Source organism: Gorilla gorilla, chromosome 3, assembly GCF_029281585.2.
Source record: "Gorilla gorilla gorilla isolate KB3781 chromosome 3, NHGRI_mGorGor1-v2.1_pri, whole genome shotgun sequence".
NCBI lineage: Eukaryota > Metazoa > Chordata > Mammalia > Primates > Hominidae > Gorilla > Gorilla gorilla.
The window spans coordinates 37,538,743-37,554,299 of NC_073227.2; the positions used below are offsets into that span (position 1 = coordinate 37,538,743).

The 15,557-nt window shown below is 34.5% G+C and overlaps 1 long non-coding RNA gene across 1 annotated transcript in view; it reads right to left on the reverse strand.

Moving 5' to 3' along the window:
• Nucleotides 1-4,508: 4,508 nt before the first annotated feature.
• Nucleotides 4,509-15,557, reverse strand: part of LOC129532983 (uncharacterized) — a 136,391-nt gene continuing 125,342 nt past the window's right edge. Inside the window, exons 2-3 of the long non-coding RNA XR_008678972.2 lie at nucleotides 12,597-12,673; nucleotides 4,509-7,900 (exon numbers count right to left, since the gene is read on the reverse strand). This is a non-coding gene — a long non-coding RNA (uncharacterized lncRNA). The remainder of the gene's footprint in view (nucleotides 7,901-12,596; nucleotides 12,674-15,557) is intronic.

Consider the following 15,557-nt stretch of genomic DNA (forward strand, 5'->3'; position numbering starts at 1 on the left):
AAGTTAATATATTTGAAGAGTTGGAATGCTACAAGAAAGAATAGGACATGAATATATGTTGTTATAATACAAAAGTAAAATGATAAGTCTTTAAAGATTTATGAACAATCAAACATGAGAAACAACCTCTTTCTGAATGTATGTCTGCTCTGATTCACAGATTGTATCTAAGCTGCTGAAAGTCTAATTGGATTGGCTATTTCTATGGTTTATTTCAAATTGTCTCTTCAAGCAACCATGAAAATTTCTTCACAGGTTTCTTAAAGTTCAAGAATTCATAGAGAATGGTGCTTAGGGTTCACGTCACACCTTCTTTTAATATCTGTAAGCCTTTGACAGGATTTTAAACAAATATGAACCCAAGGTTTCTCTTCATGATGTTGGACATTACTAGTGCCCTGTGATCCTGAATAATAGCAATGATTAAGAAATACCCCCACACACACTTTTTTTGTTCCGGAATACAACTCATCAAAAACACTACCATTTGCAGCCAAAAGACACATGAAAAAATGCTCACCATCACTGGCCATCAGAGAAATGCAAATCAAAACCACAATGAGATACCATCTCACATCAGTTAGAATGGCAATCATTAAAAAGTCAGGAAACAACAGGTGCTGGAGAGGATGTGGAGAAATAGGAATACTTTTACACTGTTGGTGGGACCGTAAACTAGTTCGACCATTGTGGAAGTCAGTGTGGCGATTCCTCAGGGATATGGAACTAGAAATACGATTTGACCCAGCCATCCCATTACTGGGTATATACCCAAAGGACTATAAATCATGCTGCTATAAAGACACATGCACACGTATGTTTATTGCGGCACTATTCACAATAGCAAAGACTTGGAACCAACCCAAATGTCCAACGATGATAGACTGGATTAAGAAAATGTGGCACATATACATCATGGAATACTGTGCAGCCATAAAAAAGGATGAGTTCATGTCCTTTGTAGGGACATGGATGAAATTGGAAATCATCATTCTCAGTAAACTATCACAAGGACAAAAAACCAAACACTGCATGTTCTCCCTCATAGATGGGAATTGAACAATGAGAACACATGGACACAGGAAGGGGAACATCACACTCTGGGGACTGTTGTGGGGTGGGGGGAGGGGGAAGGGATAGCATTGGGAGATATACCTAATGCTAAATGACGAGTTAATGGGTGCAGCACACCAGCATGGTACATGTATACATATGTAACTAACCTGCACATTGTGCACATGTACCCTAAAACTTAAAGTATAATAATAATGATAAAAAAAAAACCACTAACATTTTCCATGTGACTTAGATGTTCCACCTGTTTACCTATAACAAGGCCAGACACAGAGGCTTATATTTATTAGCTGAACTGTTTTATTCTCATTGATCAATCAAATTGAAATGCTTTGTTAATCAATCTTTGGATAAGATTATTTCCTTCCACCAGGCTCTGAACTTTGGCCCATCCTAAGCCTATGCGAGAACACAATCCCTCCTTAATGGCCCCTTGCTAGAATAGGCTGACCTCAGGGTTTACTCACCAATTCATCCTGTTCATTTTCCTTTCTTGTATCCAGTTCTTTCTAGCCTTATCACTCTTCTCTATAAAACAAAAGTTCTTTTCTGTCTAACTTTCAGATTGTACTGCATATATTTTCTCCCTATTACAATAGTATATTTCCCCTTATTAATATAATTCTTTCAAGTAAATCTCTCCTTTCATAAGCCTGGATTGTTTTTTATTTCATACTTCTCTGTAAAGTTTGGCAGATAAAGCTGAATTTTACCTGAATCATATGGTTCCATGAAAGCAACAAATTGGACAGTTAAAATATCCCATTCACCATTTATTTTCTAAAGGAGCATCTCTGCCCTGGTCAAAGAAAAATTATACCATAGCAAGTTAATCAGTAAAGGAAGACTTTATTAAACACTATTACAATGGAGGAGAGAGATTGAACTTGACTTCAGTGAAACAAAAGAGGAGAGATTTTAAGTGCCAGGGTGAGCTTGTGAAAAAGTATTAGAGAACATTAGAGGGAAGGATGATCAGTGTGATCAGGACACTTTTGTTTCCTAATTGATACAGATGGGGACTCTACCTTTCTTGCTAATTACAGTTCAAAGGGTTGGCTTCCAAGTCCTTGAGAAAGACATGCCTGCATTGTAAATTGGTAAGAAGCTGTAAGAAGACTTACATGTCAAAGACACAGAAAAAGAATCCACAACTAAAAGTTTTCTAAAATAAATACCCTAAGAAAAGGAAGGTCAGTAGCCTATGTTCAGTGAGAAATCTGTTTAAATTTTTGTTATTCTTGGGGGACTATGAAGCTGTTGTGGTCAACTTGCCTACTCTGAGATAAAACCCACTTCCATCTTTCCTCAAAGACTCAAAGAAGATGCTTCTCCTTTCTTCCTAATGAAGTCCATAAGAATTCAGGATTCCTCCTTTGTTTACCTGTCTCTATAAAACCATACTATTTTCCCCTCAATAATAAATATTCTTCTTATCATAGTTGCCTGGATTTAATTATCTCCATTTTCTAGTGCATCTTGTCTTTCACAAGATAATACTTTTTAATGAATTTTATTTTTCATAAAGATTACGTGAGATGCTATAAACAAAGTACTTGCCTGATGCTTTCAGTATAGGTAACTTTCAAATACTCAAACCTACACATAATATTATTGTGAATATCTAAAAAAAGTGGTGCTTCAAACAAGTGTCTGGTTCTATGGTTAAATATTGTCACTTCCTACAATTAGATATAAATGGGATTATGTCTGCTCTTAACCAGGTGATAGGCTTAAGTGGAAGTAAGCTCAAACTGATACCAATACATATATGAAAGAAGCAAAGAAACACAAAGTCTAACGAAGAAGTACAGAGCCTAGAAAAGAAGCACAAATCCATCACATAACCTGTTTTCCTAAACTGCCCTCCTCTGTCATCAGACATCTTGACAAGTATCTTACAAGGAATGGGTCAGTTTGAGTCAGGCAGAACCACAATATGATGGCAGGTTAGGCAAATATCTGTTGGGATCAGACAACAGAATCCTACACTAATGCCTAGAGAGTGGTAGACACAAGACCAACCAGGAATCTTGACCTAGAGATTAATTCCATACATTCCAAACTGCAGGATCTGCTGAATTCTTATACCCTTTTTGTAAGAATATCAGGATTCATGCAGATATTATAAGCAACTACTTTGCTGAATTTACTTCGCCCACAAAAAATTATGTTTAACCTTCCTCATACTAAGTACTGATTCCTCTATGCAGAGTTCAAGGAAGTTATATAGGCCTTTTTCTATAACCTTTGGAGTATAAATTCCTGATTAATCTTTCAAATACAAATGAAATACGCTTAGAATATGAATTCCTTATTTGAGTACTTCAAATCTTAGCTAACATTCCCTAGGTTGGTACTTAGCTCTAACTTGTATAGAAATACATGACACTGTTCCCAACAAACTATTGTTGAAGTAAGTCGTATTACATATGACATCACTAACGTTTTGTGTTCTGTTTTTTATACATATTACGTAATAAACACTGAAAGTCTTGAGTATATCATTTTTACATTGACTTTTCATAATGTGTAATTAAGTTTAGCCCAAAGCTGCCTTCTTACATACTTTAATTTTGCCTAAGTGTTTCTGCATACATAATGAACTGTTACCTAACTGGATGTGGAAACAGACTGTACACTACTCTTGTACCAATCACAGAGTTTTGAACAATCACAGGTCGGCAACTGTTTAAAATATGTTCAAATAACTCAAACACTGAGCAGTAATGAATTCAGCTGTTTCAGTACCTCGCTTCCATTTTCCTTATGTCACTTTTCTTTTACTGTCCATAAATATTATCTGACCATTTGGCAGCCATGGGATCTGGGGTTGCTCTGAACTTATCCCAGTTCTGGGTGCTGTTTGATTTGTGAATTGTTCTTTGCTCCATTAAACTCTGTTAAATTTAATTCTTCAGAAGTTTTTATTTTACCAGTAGTTATATACAGTAAAGTTCTTCTGAAGACTTCTGACAGTTTGAAGAGATGATTTCTAAGCAGGTAGACTTGGAACAGAGTTTTACTTTGCTGAATATTTCATAGGTCAGTCTCACTCTAGCTAGTCTTTAGGTTTCATTGTGGATATCTCTTTATTTTCCCCATTGTCTGATCTTACTTAAGTCTATAGGAGGCATTTGAAGACTTAGGGGCAATGTAGCCAATCTGAGTAAAAACAGATGCTTTCTGTGTTTAAAAAAAAAAGAATACAAATTAATCAATAAAATAAATTTAAACTTAGACAATTTTTATTTTATATTACATATCAAATGCCAGACATAAAAAGACAGGAAGCATGTATCAAAATAATGTTTTCTTCTGAAAGACCTAAATACATTCTCTTTCCTATAGTGCCTGAAAGAGCTAAAAAACAACGATAAAATAAATATTTTTTAAAGTGTAGCATCAGCTCTTAAAACAGACAGTGCTGACATTTTGAGGTGTGAAAGGGAGATTAATTTTGGACAGAAAGACAGAGAATGCTAAGAATATCAATGCTTTTTTGGTAGATAAAAACATATATCTTTACTGTTTCCTGTTTCTGTTCTCTATTTGCAACATTATCCACACATCTACTACTACCCTTAAGGAAAGCAGACAAATGAGAACACCATTTGAATGTGTGTGAAGTATTGTGAGGGCATTTTTTGAAATAAACTATTTTGAAAAATATAATTTTCAAAGAAAATACCAAAAAAAATTATAGAGAGGAATTACCATATATTAATTGCTAAGCGTTGCTTTCAGATTGCTTTGTATTACGTTGCTCCCTTCTTGAGCTTTTTATGTTTCAAATTCCTTACAAAGTACTTCACCGGGCTACTGGTTTAGACAGGCTATGTAGAACTCGAATCACTCTAATGGTGGCGTGATCATGACAATGATTTAAAACATAAGCAGGCCAAGGTGAGGATAAATAGAGATAGGATTTCATTTATTCCCACTCGTTTTTTCCAGTGGACAGTTTTATTAACCCTTAAAGTTCCATCATTTAATAACTTTTTCAATTAACGAATGTCTCCAGAAAGGTCTAGGATGACACACACACACACACACATTCATACACATACATTGCTAAAGAAAGGCTAGATTACAATCAGTGCACTTATTTTGTGTAAAAACTAAGAAATATTTTCCAATATGTAATACTTACTCTAGAGTCAGTGGAAGTTCAGTTAGCAAGAGTTGTTTATGTTTTTTGTTTTTTGTTTTCTCTCCAAGTATTCATTCCTTTATACTTGGCAACATCATACAAATTTTTTGTTTGGGGAACAGCTCCCCAGATTCTAGGTTTGTGTGTTTTAAGATGGACTGACACCACACTTGTGGTTCTAAGGGATGATGCGAGATGCCGCCCATCACAATTTGTGTTTCATGACCTATCCAGTTAACTCAGGACTGGACAAGTGATCCTGGTTGGTCCAAAGACACAACCCAAGATATTCACTAGAACTCTTTGAATTACAGATTTATTAAGCTAGTTGGAGGTGGACATTGCCAGTCATTGTCACACCAAAGAGTGAGAGAATGCTTGAAAATCAAGCCAATTTAAAGAATCCAGAAGTGGGGGTCAGGGCAGAGACAGGGAGACAGAGAGAGGGGGGGAGAGAGAGAGAGAGAGAGAGAGAGAGAGAGAGAGACATCCACACAGAGAAACACTTAATCTCCATGAAATCGTTTATGCAGCTAGAACCAGCCCTGTATAGAATAACAAATCTATTCCTAGAACGTTCACTTACATGAAATAATAGTTTTTCTTATTTGGTTATATAAATATAAAGAAAAATTCTGTCTCTCAAAAACGAAGTATTTTGGTTCACATAAAAAGAGCTCTTCAGATGACTAAGCCATGAACTTCTTTAGGAACTTGTTAATAAGCCACAGATTTTAGTAATCCAGTTTATGTATCCTTTATCATCCTAAATGTTTCCATTTATATAAGAATGTGAGAGCTGCTCTCCTTCATTTACTGAGTTGTGGAGATTATTTTTTGGGATTCCACAACGAAAATATTACTTAGATTAGAAGAGAATATAATTGATTCTGCTTTTCTGTAAAACTTTAAAAGTGTAGAACGTTTTATTTTTCTCATCTTTGTAATATGTATTTTTCAGCTTAAAAATCCACCTCCCTTTGTTGCATAAAACTCCACATAAGTCAGTTTCCATTTTCAAAATTAAATCAGTGCTATAAATTATAAATACTCTTGTCGTGAAGAAAATGCAGTTAAAAAATAAAACTAACCTTTCAGTGTCTTTTGAGATTGTGGGAAATTCATTACTTTGGTAAAACTTTAATAAAAAATGTTATATCACTGAAATATGTCTTTTTGTGGTTGTTTTGTCTTCTTTATATCTTTGTCAGGTCTTTTCATACAGACGTCAAATTCAAAGTATGTTTGGTCCCGTGCTAGAACAAACACAATGTCTTGAAAAAACAATAGAAAGTATTTCTAATTCTAATAAGAGAATTCTTTTGTTGTTTTATTTTGTTTCAATACCTTGCCTTTATCGAAGATAATTAGTTCAGAAACTGAAAGACCTTATTTGAATGTGTCTTCAATAGGATAGATTAGATAGCTAGAAAGATACATACATACATATAGATATATAGAAAGAGATTCATTATGAAGAATTAGAATATTTGATTATATAGGCTGAAAAATCCCACAATCTGATGTATGCAAGCTGGAGGCCCAGGAAAGCTTGTGGTACAATTCCAATCCAAACGTAAAGCCCTGAGGACCAGGGGTGCCAATGGCCTAAATCCCAGTCCAAAGACCCAAGAACCAGAAGCTCCAGTGGCCAAGGGCAGGAGAAGCAGACTGGCCAGCTCAGGCAGAGAGGGCTAATTTATCCCCCCTCTGCCTTTTTCATTCTATCTGTGCCCTCAGTGAATTGGATGATGCCCATCCATATTATTGAGAGCATACTCAATAACATGCTGTACACAGTATACTTATTTAAATGGTAGTTGCTTATGAAAACACCTTCACAGATGCATTCAGAAATAGTTTTATAAGCAATTTGGATATCTCTTAGCCCAATCAAGTTGGCATATAAAAATTAACCATTGCAGACTATTACTAAGAGATTGAAAGAATATATGTATTTGCCTCTTTCTAGAAGAGGAAAATAATATATTTGTTTGTTTCATTTTGCCATTTATTTTACTTCTCCCTTTTTACAACTACTAAATTGCCAACCACAATGGAAACATGATGTGAGATAGGCCCTTGGTTTGAAAGCTATTATGTATGTCATCATTACAACCAAAGAGCGTGAGCATAATTGGTTTTGGGAGCCTGCATGCCTTTGTGCCAGTGACTGAGCTGCTTGAAATCATTGCCAGGGTCAATGAAGATGATATCTACTGCAGCTATAGTGGGACTGGCCCTCTATGTGAGGAATAGCTCATGCAGTTATGCATCATGCTGTGGTCAAAATTGTGTGACTGATGGCAACAGGGCAATAAATTAGCATCTGTCATGACCAAAGAAAAACCTGCTGGAGGTATCCATGGATTCACTGGAGGTGCAGGTAGCACCAGACATAACAACCATGATTTTTTGGATAACCATAGATGAGGCAGTGAAGAACAGATTGAGAGATTCATAGATATATGAGACCTACTCTCAGCAGAGGAGTCTGTGATAGGTTACGGAGTTCCCTACTCTGGACAGAAAGTCTTGCCATTCAGGTCTCTCAAGAAGGGCTTCATCTCCAGGCCTTGAAACTGCTGGCTACACAACTATTCACAGGTGGCATCATGTATCTCCAAAAAGAGCCATCCCTTGCCGCTGGACATCACTTGTGCCAAGGGGTACCTGGATGAAAAAACAAGATGTGTTAATTGGTATCCAGGGACAATGCCAATGTGTGCTATGACTCCTACACAGGAGCAGGTCATGCATAGCTGGCTTCAGCAGTGATACTGACATTGTAAGCTGACAAGCTGAAAAGCTGGCAGGGCTGAGCCTGCTGCCACTCTCAGAGAAGAATATCTGGGCCCAAAAGAAGGATCTCTACATCAACATCTAACCATATGAGTCCTTCCAAAGCCACAGATGAGGTGCCCATTGGCAGCTTCCAGGGTATTAGAGTCATGGTGTTGGAGCATAACAACAGTTTGTACTTCATGGAGAAGTGCAATTAGGGACTGTCCTGGAAGTCACAGGTGAGCAAGCCCCCATGGAGAAGATTATCAAGATCCTCACCATTATCATTAAGGAGATGGTGACCAAGTGGCAGGAGAAACTCTCTTTCAGTATCCTCTGTACGTCAATCCCAAGCATTAAGCTTCTTGACACCAAGGGACTCACCATGGCATAAGTTAAGCAGCTTAATGATGGCAAGATGTCAATGAAGGACACCTTAGATCTGGGCATCATTAAGATGCTCCTCAAAGGTAGTGGTGGTGTTGCTGGTGCTTCTGGGCAGACTCCAAGGAAAGAGCGACCAGCTACAAGCCTATGAAGTGGTGCCTACTCAGCCTTAGTGTATTAGGCCATTCTTGCATTGCTATAAAAAATACCTGAAGCTGGGCAATTTACAAAAAAAAAAAAAGAGAGAGAGAGAAAGAAAAAGATTTAATTGGCTCATGGTTGTACAGGCTTTACAGAAAGCATGACTCTGGCAGCTACTTCTGGTGAGACCTCAGGAAGCTTACAGTCATGGCAGAAGGCAACAGGGAGCCAGCAGGTCACAAGGTAAGAGCAGGAGCAAGAGAAACAGAAGAGAGAAGTCCCAGACTCCTTTAAATAACCAAATCTTGCACGAACTAACTGAAGGAGAGCTCATTTATTCCCAAGGGAATAGTGTTAAAGCATTCATGAAGGATCTACCCCCATGATCAAATTACCTCACACCAGGCCCCACCTCCAACATTGGGAATCACATTTCAACATGAGATTTGGAAAGGAAAAACATCCAAACTATATCATTCTGCTTCTGGCTACCCAAATCTCATGTCCTTCTCAAATTTCAAAGTACAATCATGCCTTCGTAAGAATCTCACAAGTCTTAACTCATTCCAGCATTAACTCAAAATTCCCAAAACCTTATATAAAACAGCAAGCACCAAGCTAATCACCCCCATCCCTGAAATCTCATGCCATTAATCTATTTTCAACATTTCCTAGTATGTTCCTTTAGAAATGCTTCCTGGAAATAGTTGTTTTTCTGCGTCCTATTTTTTGTTATCTGTATTTTAACTAAGAAGTTTTAATTTCATTTATTAATACATTGGCTTACTTTCACCAACTTTCTTTATAAAGTCCATTAGTCTTACATTTCTGTGCTTGTGTTTTTTAATGCTCGTGCCTTCTGTTGCATTGATGGAGCTCTTATTACTATTATAATTTTCATTTTCTTATTCCATGCTTTCTTGTTTATTCTCTCTTTATTGGTTTGTCTATTTTATTTTCTAGAGGAGAGATATAAAATCTATTTCCTAGGGAGGCAAATGTGGCTTAATACCTATTTTTGTAAGTCAAGTTTTATTAAAGCATAACCATGTCTGTTTGCTTACATATTGTGTCTGTCTGCTTTCAAGTAACAATGGCATAGTTGAGTAGCTAAGAAAGAGATCTGACTGTCGAAGTCTAAACATTTACCGAAATTGTTTGCCAATCTTTACAGGAAGTTACTTTCAAAAGTTCACCATATACATTTACATTAAGAATTCAAATAACATTTTAACTACTCCTATGAACACTGTGAGGTTTCCCAAAACACTTAGATTATGATTCTCTCTTTTCACCATATGTGTTATTTTTTCCAATATTTTAGTTCTTTTTTTTAATTCATAAGTTAGATAATAATAATTGTTATTGCTGCTGTTGGTGGCCATTCGCATTTAATTAATACTTTTTATTTTCCTTACCATTCCTTTTGTACCTTATACTATTTGTTTGTGTTCAATGTCTTTCTTCCTCGGTTCACATTTTGTAATTTTTTTAAGTCCAGTTATCTTGGCGGTAAGCTATATTACCACTAAACTATTTTTTCATCAATATATTTTTTGTTTACTTCACCTTCTTTTGTGATTTGTTGTATACATAACTCTGGGCTGTGAATTATTTTCTCTCAAACCTTGAGGATATTATTCCACTGCATGTGTCTTCCACTGTTACTACCAAAAACTCTGCTGTCAAGTTAAAAGCCATTTCTTTGTATGTGACATTTAAAGAAAACTTTTTTAACTTCTTTCAAGCTCTTGTCTTTGTCTCTAGTATTCTACAGTTTTGCTATGATTAATCCAGCCATGTGTTTATTTATTGCTATACTTTTTGACACATTTTGCTTTTTTATTTTATAGATTCACGTTTGTCATAAATTTTGCCAAATGTGTAGCTATTGCTTTTTAAAATGTTGTCTTTTCATCTGGAACTCCAATTGGATGGCAATCTAATTCAATCTATCCTCAATACCTTTCAATAACATTCTTATATTTTCATCTTCATGTTTTACTGTGCTTCATTATAGGTTAATTATTTGGGAGTAACTTCCATTTAATTAATTTTGTTGGTTGTATCTAATATGTTGTATTTCCTTTTGATTAATTAAAAAACATAATACATTTTTTATTTTTAAAAAGCTTTTTCTAATTTACCTGCTCATGTATGATAGTCTTTTGAAGCTTAAACATTTTTCCATGTGTCCTAAATATTTTTCATATATTTCTTTCATAGTTATTTGATATCTCTTGTCTAATTATTCTAATATTTTCAGGTTTAAATTTGTTGGGGTAATTTCTTGATGATTGTCCCTTACATTAATTTGTTTTTCTTTTCTGCTTTAAATGTACTTTGAATGTGAAAGGATTTTTAATGTACTTTGAACGTGGATTGACCACTTTATCCGTCCTTTGGGAGACTTGCAGACCTAAATGGGAAATCCTTCTTCCAGAGAATATTTGCATCTACTTCTTGCAGTAGCTAAGGGCCCCACAGAGGTAGGAATCACATTAGTCCTCCTTGAGGATCCTGGCTCAATTGAGACTCCTGGGTTTAATGAACATGCCGTACATACAAAACAGACCAAGTTTCAGGATCTGGATTGTAATACCGCTGCTGGCAACTGCTATATGGGCATGATCATTGATCATTTCAGATATCCATTTCCCAGGATCCACTGTTCCAATCCCAATATATGATTTTTTTTTTCATTGTGTGAAATTATATGTCGACTTTCCTTACATCTTGTGAGACTGTTATGTCAAACTGTGAATTCTGTCCAGGGTCTATTTATTCTGCAAAAGGAGAGTTCTTTCAAAAATTTTGTCCACCATTAATGACAATGTGGACATTCCCACTTCTCTCTCTCTTTCCATTTTAGGGCTCAGTTGTTTTCATAGAACTTATCTTTTGTTTTTATCACATATTTGTTTGCTAATTTTATAATTTCTCAGCTCCCTTATGGTTGATGTTTACTGTTTTATTTATTTCCCCTACAGCAATGTCTGGAGTACTGTTAGGAATCAATACATAAATAAATAAATAAAAGGACAAAGTAAAATAAAGTTGAATTCATATATAATGTGTGGTGAAATTGGTATCTACCCAGAGTTATTTCTCCTTCTGTATCTATGTATTTCAATATCCTCAATTTTTCAAGAACCAATTTAAATATTTCCTTCTTCATATAAATCTGTTTTCTGCCTCTAACCTATTTGTAGTGGGCATTTTTAATATGTTGTAGCATCTTTTACATACTCTCGTTTTATCTGAAGAAATTCCCATATGGATCCCACATGGTTGGAAATAAAATTCAACGTTTTAGCTCTCTTTGTACCTATAATACAAGCATGTGACCTAGGTTCTGACAATCAGAGATACCTTTATGAGCCTAATGAGAAAGAGAGCATTGATGTGAAGTAGCTACTTTTTGGACTCTTGTTTCTGGTACTCAAAGTGAGGCCTGGTTGAGAGTTATCAATGTCCCAGAGGTATGAATGGAAAATGTTTCACCACTGAAATCTAGCCCTCAGGGTTCTATGACATGAGCTTTGGTGCCTGTGCCTAGATGAGGTGGGATGAATTTGTGTGTTGGCTTACTGATTGGTAATTTGGTTATGGTTCTGGTTACATTGTTCTTGGTCTGGTATAATAACTTTGACCTTCCTGGAGATTATACAATCTACCTAATAGCCCTTAAAAATTCTTCTTCTGCTTAAACAAGTGAAAATTGATTCTTTTGTTTCCAACTAAGAATTCTAAATAATATACAAATTTATCATATTATACCACTTTATAATTTTCCAAGAGTTATTTTAATTATATTTTGGTAACATTTTTCCAAATGAAGGAAAAATTTGTCTCTTTATGCATTGTCTGACACCATTCTGTTTTATTGTTTTTGATAAAATACTTTATTATACTTAATTTAGTCAATTTATTATTGATAGTATCATTCATATCTTTTAAATATTAGACCAATCTGAAACTAATAACCAAGTCTCTACCATTTTACCTTTAATATCTTGTTGCCTGCTCTTCTAGTCCTAAGGACACTAATACTCACCTGCTTCCTTTACTCATTTGCCTCGTTCATTCTTAGTTAACGTCTGTAGAAAGCAATCCTTTGATTCTTCTGCTTTGCTGAAAAGAGAATTATATTTTGTCTCTATGAGGTTATGTATTTATTTATGTAATTGTTTTTTCATTATATAACTATGGTAAAATATAAGTTTTATTAAGAAAAGGACAGAATGTATTTTTCTCAACATTTTATTGACTGTATTTATCATAGTCCTACTACATAAAAAGCAATCAATCAATAAATGTTAAAGTGTTGATAGACAAATAAATATTTACTAGTACATACATAATTAATACTATGAGAATAATTAATAGAAATAAAAATTTATATGCAATTATATTTTTGTTACATAATTAAATAAAAATTTCAGACAGTTTATATGACCATGCTATTCTAATTAAGCCAAACCAAATATTTTTCAAGTCAACTTTAGACATAGGAGAAACAGGTGATTATAAGTGAGTTTTTATACTAATTTAAATAGTCAGGTGCAAATGGAGGTATTTGGTGATTATAGAGAGTCTTAATATTCAGTTGAATAGAATGCATAGTAGAGATAGTAGTATTGTGTGCTGTTGAATGTGTCCAAATATGTATGTACAAAGATCGTATTTATTTATGCAGTGATCATGTTTACTGTCTTTGAAAATGTAAATCATGGAAATGAATTATCTTTAAGTTTGGTATCTTTATGGTGTCAAACTCTTATAGAAAGTAAAGATTTAAAAAATTACAAAAGTAAATTTATCTTCAGATTTGTATTGTCAAAATAAGAAAATTTTAAATTAATGAATGTATTACTTTTTATTGCTACATAAGACATTACCTCAAGACTTAGTGACTTAAAACAGTAATTATTATTTATTGTTTTTACAATGTCTGTTGGTTATAAACTTAGGAGCAGGTTGGCTGGTGCTTCTGACTCAGGGTCTTAATGAGGTTGCGTAGAGAGATAAGCTGGAGCTTCAGTCATTCAATGTCCTTCTGGAGACCAGAATATCTTTTTTCAAGGTGGCTCTCTCACATCACCAGCAAATTATTGCTGAATGCTGGTGGGAAACTTCTGCAGCTCTCCATGTACGTGCGTTTCTATGGGAATACCTAAGTGTTCTCATGGCATGGCTATGGGCTTCCTCCAGAATGAGCAATCCAAGAGAGCAGGGTGAATGTTGCAATACCTTTAATGACTGTTCTGTGCAAGCCACACACCATCACTTTCAAAATATTGACCACACAGTCAGGTTTGAGACAATATGGGAGGTCATTATTGAAAGTCATCAATACGTAGAAACAGAGATCATCAGTGCCCAGCTTGGAGGCTGGCTACCACAATAAGAAATCAGGAAAATAAATATGTATTTATTAAACAAAAACAACAATTTTTTATGAAAAATTTTATGTTCATATAATTTATTATCATTATTACATAATCACAATCACACAAAATTACTTGCAGTGTTATTACATATTAATCTTCTATTGTTTATTCATTTGTTTGCATCCTAGGGAAAGAGATTAATAATGTGTAGCAAATCCTTGTGAAGGTTTATCATTTGCACTGAAAAAAATAATCTTTTATCACCCATATTTCTTTCTCATAAGGAAGATCAAAATGCATCTTGCCATATGATTTAGAGCTAGATATTAGTGAGGCTAGGAATAAAATCACGATTTTATACTGTGGCTCTTAACCTCCTCCCTAGTCCACCTTTTCTGCGTAGAAGAACCAATGTATTTAAACAATCTATTTTTAAAATAAGCACTAGAAAATTGCTTATGTTTATTCACATACCCTTTTTTCTTTCCTTTCTTAATTATTTTTATTAGTTAATTCATTACTCAAGTACAAATTCACAAAAACTTCCCTTCAAAATTATATGGAATGCCACACACATAGATGACAGTAAATGCATACAATGTACATTTTTTGAAATATCTACTATATTAAAGTCTATGTTTTACTGCTTTGTGGAATATAACAAAAGCCAAAGATAGCTTTTTGCTAAAATTGCTTTGAGTATGGTTGCAAAAAATAAAAATAAAAAAATAAAAACTCTCATACATTCAGAAAACAAAAGTAATATAGTAATCTAATATAGTTTGTCAAACTTGATACACAGGTAATATACAGATAATTTCCCAACTTTATTTTTCCTAGTCCAGTTGTTTCTCAATATTCATTGTTGGACTGGTTTCAGGGACTGCCCTCCCCCATACCAAAATCTATATATGCTTTAATTCCTGAAATAAAGTGGTGTAGTATTTGCATATAACCTATGCACATCCTCTTGTATATGTTAAATCTTCTTTAGATTATTTATAATACCTCATGCTTTGTAAATGCTATAAATATTTGTTATGCTGTATTTTTTAGGGAATAATAACAAGAAAAAAAGCTTTGTGCATCCTCAGTACAGATACAGCTTTTTTTTCTCCCAATATTTTCAATCCCCAGTTGGTTGCATTTAAGGATGCAGAGCCCACAGATATGGAAAGCTGACTGTAATTATAATTGTTTATTGACCTTACATAGACAGCTACTAAGAAAAGAGCAAAGTCAACAAATTTAAAACGCTATTCTTTCTCAATATCTGGGAGACAAGCCAAACTATCATTACCATAACTTAAAAAGAAGAAGATAATGGGGAGCTAAGTAACTCTTCAGTTATCTAATCCATCTTCAATATTAGAGCGTCAGCTAAAATTGGTCTCACTAATAGTTAAGGAAGGAGAACTTGGAGGGAAAAGGTGCATAAATGCTAACCTTTATCACCATGGTATAATATGTATATTTTTATTATTATTATCATATATATTATTATATTAACCAAATAGGTCCTTTTCCCCTATTTGGTTCCTGACACAGAGCTCTTAAAACCCTTAAGATTTCCTGAGAGATTAGAATGATAGGAGCATCATTTATTATTAATAATTAGATGATTT